The following is an 8,727-nucleotide window of genomic DNA, read 5'->3' on the forward strand; positions in this document are numbered from 1 at the left end:
TTAAACGTGCTAATTCGTAATTAATGCACCTAGTAACTTTCCACAGGAATACATGTAACCTAACTCCGACACATATTTATGTTTCCGAGACGACCGGTATTTGCTCTTACTAATTAATTCCACTTGTTAAGCGGAGAAGCAGCCAATATCAATATTAATGTTTGGTTTGACCCAACCAAGCCTCACAGGGCCGTAACTAGGGTTCGAATTCAGGGGAGGCAGGGGTTTGGGGCCCATTTGATAGGGAGTAGGGGGCTACGCCCCCCCCCCCCCGATTTTTTTTCTCTCAGTCATTGGCTAAAAATTACCCGTTTCCCTTCGATTTCCTTACTTTAAGAAACATCAGTATTGCTTAAACATGGAATCAACTTTTATGCAAAAGCATGCAAGCTCAGATTGCTGTTCGGGGTGAGCCAAGGCTAGCTCCGTCTTGAAGGCTGTACTTTGACCTATAATTGTTAACATTAAATACATTGTGACCGTGGATTTTTTTCTCAAATGATAAGGCTAAAATTACACGTTTTCCTTCGATTTCCTTACTTAAAGAAAGATCAGTTTTGCTGGATCCTTGGAGCAATTTTCATGCAAACAATTATTATCTGTATTTTCTGTATTTAAAGATATTTTTTTTAGAAACTGGTAAGTTCAAAAAACATATAAAGCAAGATTATAAAACGCAAGATATTTTTTTTATCGAGGATCTTGAAAATTCAATATTTTTGAAAGCTGAACAGACATGTATATAACTACAACCAGGGACTTTCTATACTAGTCTAGTATATACTTAGTATAGAAAGTCCCTGCTACAACAAATGGGAGTCTTTACCTACTAAGGCATCGACCATAATGTTCTCGTACGATTGGGAAACTTAAAAAAACGATCCAAACAGTTGATTCAGCTGGTAACGAATTTCCGATATCTTAAAAGATTCACAATACAAAAGGAACTTCCTCTGCTTAAAAATTGAGCTCCCAAATAAATGTGAATAGTTAATTTTTTATTCAAAATTATCGAAAGCAAAGTGTCATATGTGTTCTCATACGAATACTGATCCCCTCAATACTGAATAACAGACGGACGGCCACACCAAAAAAAAACCAAAAAAACCCAAATACTTAAAAGGTTTACTTTCGATAAAAAATCCGAAAAATGACATACATATCACGTATCATGATAACACTGTTAAAACTGTTAACTTGTGTTGTTTATAATATAAATTCAAGTTCTCCGTGTACATATTGTCAATATTTTTATTTTTTTTACTTCAAAAGAAAATTTTGGTGTAGAAAATTCAGGGGAGGCAACTGCCTCATACACCTATCAGAGTCGAGACTACATATAAATGTGAACATATTTTCATATATAGTGTTTTGTCAGTTTATTTTCGATCTATGAATTTGAATGTCCCTCTGGTATCTTTCGTCCCTCTTTTGAAGTAGATTAAAAAAAGGCATCTTAAAAATCGGAAATCGTCCAAAGAGACATTTCCATAATATTCCTATCTTAGCCCTCTTCTCTTGGTTTTAGCCAAGTGCAAATCAAATATGACAGACAGTAAACGACGAGAACCTCTTTATAAAAGAGCTTATGAGTAGGGTCAGGCTCAGAGGTTAAACACGTTTATGAGGACTACCCAGCCCCCAAGGGTGACTGGGGAATAGAAATGTCACTGGGTCTTCTCCCGACCGACAATAAAACGCTTGCCAAAGTGGAGTGTCCGTTTGGTTCTGCGGGATGTACAAGTTTAGCCACGTCTTGTCAGAATGAGGACGTTAAATCCGATGCCTCGTGTAAAAAGCGTGCCACGTCTGTACACATTTATGAGAGACGATCATCAATAAAAACAATATGTATGTACGTAATAAATATCAAACATGAATGGTAAAATTATACAACTTAATTATTCAATTATTATTTACAATATTAACTTCTCAGCGTTTTTTCAGAATACAATTACAGGTTTTGGATCATAATCTCAATATAATGTCTTGATTCTAAAATAAAAATACTATTTTCTGACAATATTTAAAACTATCAAAATGTAATCAATTTTTAGAGATTCAGTAAAAAAAACCTTGTCTAAGATTATTATAAACAGGACAATGTAAAATAACATGCTATTCATCTTCAACAGTATTTAAACAATTACAACAATATCTCTCGTCCAGCGGCAAATGTGCATACCTTCCAGTTTTCATCCTAACGGGAGCCACTTTACATCTTAATTTTGCAAAGGCGCTTCTTTCAAAAAAAGGCACCAACAGTTTGCAGTATATTTCAACAACATAATTCTAATTAAATATATTATATTATCAACTTGTTACGTCCATTTCCTCGTCTGGAAGAGGATAAATTAACAATGCTTTTCCATTCATCAATATAGTTATCAAACATTCGTGATATGACTGTATCAATAAACACATTTTTTATTATTAATATAAGTGTTTGTTTTACAAAAGTCAACAAATTCAAGTTCCGTGAACTGTTTTTTAACCATGAAATTCCAATGTTGTCGTTTGTTGATGTGGTTCATAAGTGTTTCTCGTTTCTCGTTTTTGGTATAGATTAGACCGTTGGTTTTCCCGTTTGAATGGTTTAACCCTTTATAGCTTACTGTTCAAATAGACCTATAATGGTTTACTTTCATAAAATGTGACTTGGATGGAGAGTTGTCTTATTTGCATTCATACCACATCTTCTTATATCTATCAATACCAATTAAACGTAAAAATCAGATGGAAAGGGATCGTCTTATGAAATCTACACGAAGCACAACAACAAATAGAAAACATCAGAAAGTTCCGATCATAGAGTATTAGAAACTATTCAAATCAAGTTAAAATCTTATTTCAACTTGCCAATAAATAAATCATATTTACTTTGTTTGAAATAGGAACCAGTTCCCAACACATGAATTTGAATTTTACATATCAAGTTATGTCATCTGCACGGTATCTTAATGTTTGCAGCTTTTGTCATGATGTAATCATATTTAACCTGTTATCAAAATTAATTCGTGCACGATATATACAACCAAATGTATATATATGTGTTGCCTCTTATACATTTCTAGGAATATGATTGGTAAAAAGCAACCGCGTGGAGACCTTGTAAATTCTATATTAGGTAAGTAGACAGGGCTTATTTCAATATACAGTTAGAATTTGTGTTACAGCTTTTGATAAAAACAACGGTGTTGAGGAACATTCGTCAAAGTTTCAGACGAAGAAAGTGATGATGAACGATTGAAGTAAATTCATAGAACACATTTAAAGCTAAAAAGTAGCTATTCATTTATATATATATATCTATATATTTATATTAATTATCTTAAGTCATCGTCGATATCGATTCGATATTGACTGGTAATTGTCGATATTGACGATATCGACATAGGGTTTTGTCATTGATGTCGTCATTGTAATCGACATCTGGTTATGCAATGGGTGTATCAGTTGAAAAGCAGGTCACGGTTTGAACCCAAGTCTATCAGCAACAATAGAGTCACGTGACCGTGAAAATTCAGTAAAACTACGGATAACACAAACTGGCTTCATTTTTACTCACTAAATACCACTGTCGTAATAAAAACTTATTTATCTAAATAATCTTGAATATGTATAGATTTTACTCGTCAAATTTACACATCAAATCAATGTCCTTTATTCTTTATTTTATCTTCAAACTTGAAGTTTGTGTGAAAATTGTCAAGTCTTCCTATAGAAAAATCTAAATATTTTCGAGGAAACTAAAAATGGTGGGCTGAATTTAAATTTAATAAAGCATCTCATTAAGACAAACACTCGATATGAATATCTAGCCAATTGAATTTTGGATACGCACACGTCAAGTTATTGTCGACACGAAGCGGTATTTTTTTTGCCGATTTGTTCAAGAAGCTTCCTCCCCTTGATATCGCTAGTAAACAAGTTCATCAAGTTAATATCGTTTTGATATCATTTCGACATAGTCAATGCGTTGATATCAACATGACATGTTTATATCACTGAATATAACAAAGTACCAACACCTGTGTGTTCCATGGCAAAACCATTGATATACTTTTAAATAGAATAGATGACAGGATTAACATTAAGGAATGGATAAGGAAAAAGTTATCACGAAATAATATTCCAAATATATATATATATAATATATATATAAACATATTTGATTCGAATGTCATACAAGTGAGATGTTTAGCAAGCTTTAAAACCTGATTCATGCATAAGAAAATGCATGTACCAAGTCAGGAACATGACAGTTGTTATCCATTTGTTTGATGTGTTTGAGCTTTTGGTTTTCCAATTGATTTATAGAGACTTTCCTTTTTGAATTTTCCTCGGAGTTCAGTATTTTTGTGATTTTACTTTTTTCCATATATGTTTTGCCTTTTGAATTGAAATAATACATTTTAAGCTGACCTTGCAGTATTATGGAGCTATGACGGTGAATTTGATAATCATTTTTGTTTCTTATATATATGTTATTTGTCGCACAATCAATTTGTAATTCAATTAAACACAAAAAATATTATGCATAAAATGATTTATGAGCTTTCTTTCTTTCTTATGTATAAGCTTCCTATCTTAGGAACTTCCCTTAATGGGTAATGGGGAATAAGACGCCAAGGAAAGATGAAAAGCATTAGTCCTTAACAAACAGACGAAACTATGGTCCAAAGAAAAACGTCTAAAAACCCGAACAAAAAATATTAAGTAACACGAACCCTTCCAAAAACCCGGGGGTTAACTCGTGTTCACTAAAGATAACTTAAGGCTAGAGATATGAATAAATTTCTAAAAATGCATTTTGGTTATTTCTTTTGTTCGGTTGCTGTATCATTGACGTTTACCCTAATCTATTTTTCTTTTATAGTAACATCATATTCTGCGTATTATAAAAAATGAGGGACATCTAATTCTAGTATGTTGCCTCCGTGTATTCGGTTATCCTCTTTCAATTGCCATATACATGCCAATGTGAAAAAGAATAACTAAATGATTTAACCAAGCTTCTAGAAATGTTACTGCTCAAAATAAATGTAACATATGGGAAATGACTGTCTTCTCGGGCCATATGCTAGATCGGATTAATCTTCCTAATAAAAATATTTAAATACATTGTCTATATAGCAAAATTGTGTATGATCGTATGAAATGTTTAGACGTGGTACAGAATGAAAATAAAGAATGTCTATTTGTACAACAGACCATCAATATATATCTTCTTAATACAACAGCGATTATTCTAAATTGTACATGTTTTGAATCAATTAGCAATTTAATAATTTTCATACGAATTTCACTGGTCATGTATATATAACTTGTGACAAACACACGATTAGTTTGGCTTAAAAAAGTACCAAGACGAACCCAAACCATCATCATTTAACGTTTCACGCTCTTCCATTGTGAAAAAGACCTCTGGAATGGACTTTGATTGAGCAAAAAAACGTACGGCATTAACAACTCCGATAAAAGATTGTTTCTCTTTTCCAGTAATGTTTGTTGATTTGAAAACACGAAATGCCATGTAATCTCGTCCAGGTTTAAATATTCCACACCATGGGACATCCTTTGTCTTTTTGAGATCCATCTTATTAATACAATAATCGTGACCAGAAAAAAATCCTCCAGCTTTTAACTTTGGATACCAAAAAGTCATGTCATTTAAAACATCATTGAAATCATGTCCAGCATCAATGTATATCCAGTCAAACATGGCATTTTTAAATTGTTTAGATGCACCGAAAGAGGAATTTTGGAAGAACGTTATATTTTTCGATCTCCATTTTTCCAAGTTTTCCTTCAATTTCGGTCGGATATTAACATCGACCATAATATATTTCCCTTTGAATTGTTCAAGATTATGTTCCGCAAAATCACCATCATACACTCCAATTTCAGCCGCCATTCCATATGTATGGTTCCGTAACATATATTGTATAAACTGATGTCTGTATCTGAATAAATTTTCCTGCCAAGATGTTGAAACGAGAATTTTGTTATTAAAACTCTTTTGTTTAGACATGTTACTTTTGGCATAGTGCAGGTCAAACCTAAAATGAAAGTATAAAATGCAAACACATACAGCAATTATTAAGTAAAACCGAATCTTAGTGAGATAACGCATTGTGTTAAACAACTGATTAGCATTATTGATCATATCAAAAAGATGACAATATCACATATGTAAGTTTTAAAAAGCAACAGGTTGAAATTAGCAAATAATAGATAAAGATGTGTAACAGTTTTCAGATTATATGTTTTTTTTTGTAGAATAAGGTAAAGTTGTCAACAAAAAGACACGAAAAACATATAACATCAGCTATAAAAGAATCATGTTATAACTGAGAAGGGAAAAGTATACCAATTGATTGTAGCTTTAATACTATTCCTATATTTTGGTAAACAGCCCCCATAAACCAATTCATATAGTTAGATGCGGTATAATTGACAATGATACATCTAACCATTAAAGACTGAACGACATAAGCAAGTATTACGACAATATATTCATAACTTGTTTCTATATTTATATGACACAACAAGGAACAGAATGCAACCAAGTATAGGTCACAGCTTTAATCAAGTCTTAACAAAGAGCAAGACTAATACTGGTCTGACAGAATGTTAAATATTTCAAATGGAAAATCAAACATTCTGATTTATGTATACCGGATGAATACAAAACAAATATGACAGACACCAACCGACGACAACCTCTGAATGATAGAGATCATAAGCAGGGTAAGTCACATTTGAGGATGTGCCGGATTGAACATGTTTTTGAGGGGTAATCCCTTCTTTTAAATCAGGACGGGGGTGTATCAATGAATTCATATACAATGTAAAAGTCAGTTGGAAAGGGCTTGGTGTATTAAATCAGGACATCAACAATAAGGCAAAAAAAGTTCGAAAAGTATTCACAAGTTTAAAATATAACCAGTTCACATCACATGGATTTAAATTTAAGATAGCTATTTGTGTTAGTACGGCATCTGTTTTTTAAAACTTTTTATATGTAACCACATTTCATCTTGTTCTCATCAGAATTACCATTGTAACGTTTTACAACAACATATATGATTTTGTCATAGTGGTCGTCATAGAAATAGGCATCTACCAGTGGTCATGTGATAAGTGTATAAGTTCATCAATTCGATATCATTTCGACATTGTTTATATCGACGATATCGACATTATAAGTTAGTCTTGTGACATGTATTTATTATTATAACACGTGTGTTCCATAGAAAAGATAATGATATGATTTGAATGAGAGAACATTATCAGTTTAACCATGAGGAATGGTTAAGACCCGGGGTTTAGGTTAGTTTTTCACATTATATTTGAGGAAGAATTATACGTTCGTGAGAAGTATAATTATAGTAAGTAGAGTGTCCTTTTAGGATTATGTTTTTTTTCAAATGATTTGAACGACCTTTTTAGAACATATTTTTTGTGTGTGAAATTGTGTACTATCGAAACGATTTCATCTCCTCTTATTTTCGTAAGTATATCATGATTTTGTGGGCTATTGTATAACTTATTTGTAATAAAATCCAAGTCTTGAATGCCAACTACTTTTAAGTAACTTCTTTTCATTTAAAATAAAGATTTTCTTATCGTTCAGTTTTTTATTTAAATATTGCAATACTATCGTCCGGGTTTGTTGTAAAATAAATAATATTATTGTATAGCAATATAATATTTCCCACAGAAGGTAACCAAAAGTTAGCGTGCAATAAATCTTCAAAATTCATGACGTCATCAACGACAAAATCTTAGTTTAAACCAATTTTTACTTTTAAATATTATATTGCTATACAATAAAAGGGTTATTGCATGAATATTGGGGAATATTGTGTAAAGATAAAGTTCTCAAGTACTATTAAAAAATAAATAAAATTTTATAAGACTTTTACAAATGACTTATAATTATACATGTAAAGGATTCTAAAAAGAAAAATGGGGGTTCATGGGGAAATTTTGTTAAGGCATTCAAATGGATAAAACCAAAGGATTCCGAAAATCTGACAAAGATTCCAAAACATGACAAGCAGACATCCTTAAAGCAAGATATATCGTTTAAATGTAAGCACAAATATTGAAGACTGACTGGTGTCCTATAGATGCCTATTGGTTATTTTATCGTTTGGTTCCTGTCTCATTGACGTTTACCATTTTCTCTTTTTGTTGATAGAAATTATGTTCCACATATCATTAAAAAAATTAGGGATATCTAAATCTTGCATGCTGCCATCAACTATTCTTTTTCCTAATTCAATTGCCATACATGACTTTGTTAATAAAAGAACTAAATAATTCAATCACGCTATCATTGTGTGTTACTGCAAGACCAAGTGTAACGTATGCAAGACCAAGTGTAACGTATGGTCCGGAGACATAGTCATTATACAAATAGAGCCCCTACTACAGACAATGTATAACTAGCATTATTTTATGTGTACACCTTACTTATGCATAACATATTTAGAATAGGGATGCAATGGCATGCTAAAGAAAAGTAGGACATGAAGCTTTAGGTGAAGTAGTGATTTGGTCCAGTTTGAAAAGGTCAAAAGCTAGTTTATTTAAAGCTGTCAAACTGAAATAATGAACCTCTGAAATACAATTGTCCATATTTGGGTAAGAACCGATAGACATTTTTATAATTTGTCCCCAAAATAGAACACTGCACTGCAATTCTTTTTTTTTTAG

Source organism: Mytilus edulis, chromosome 7, assembly GCF_963676685.1.
Source record: "Mytilus edulis chromosome 7, xbMytEdul2.2, whole genome shotgun sequence".
In the NCBI taxonomy this organism is placed as follows: domain Eukaryota; kingdom Metazoa; phylum Mollusca; class Bivalvia; order Mytilida; family Mytilidae; genus Mytilus; species Mytilus edulis.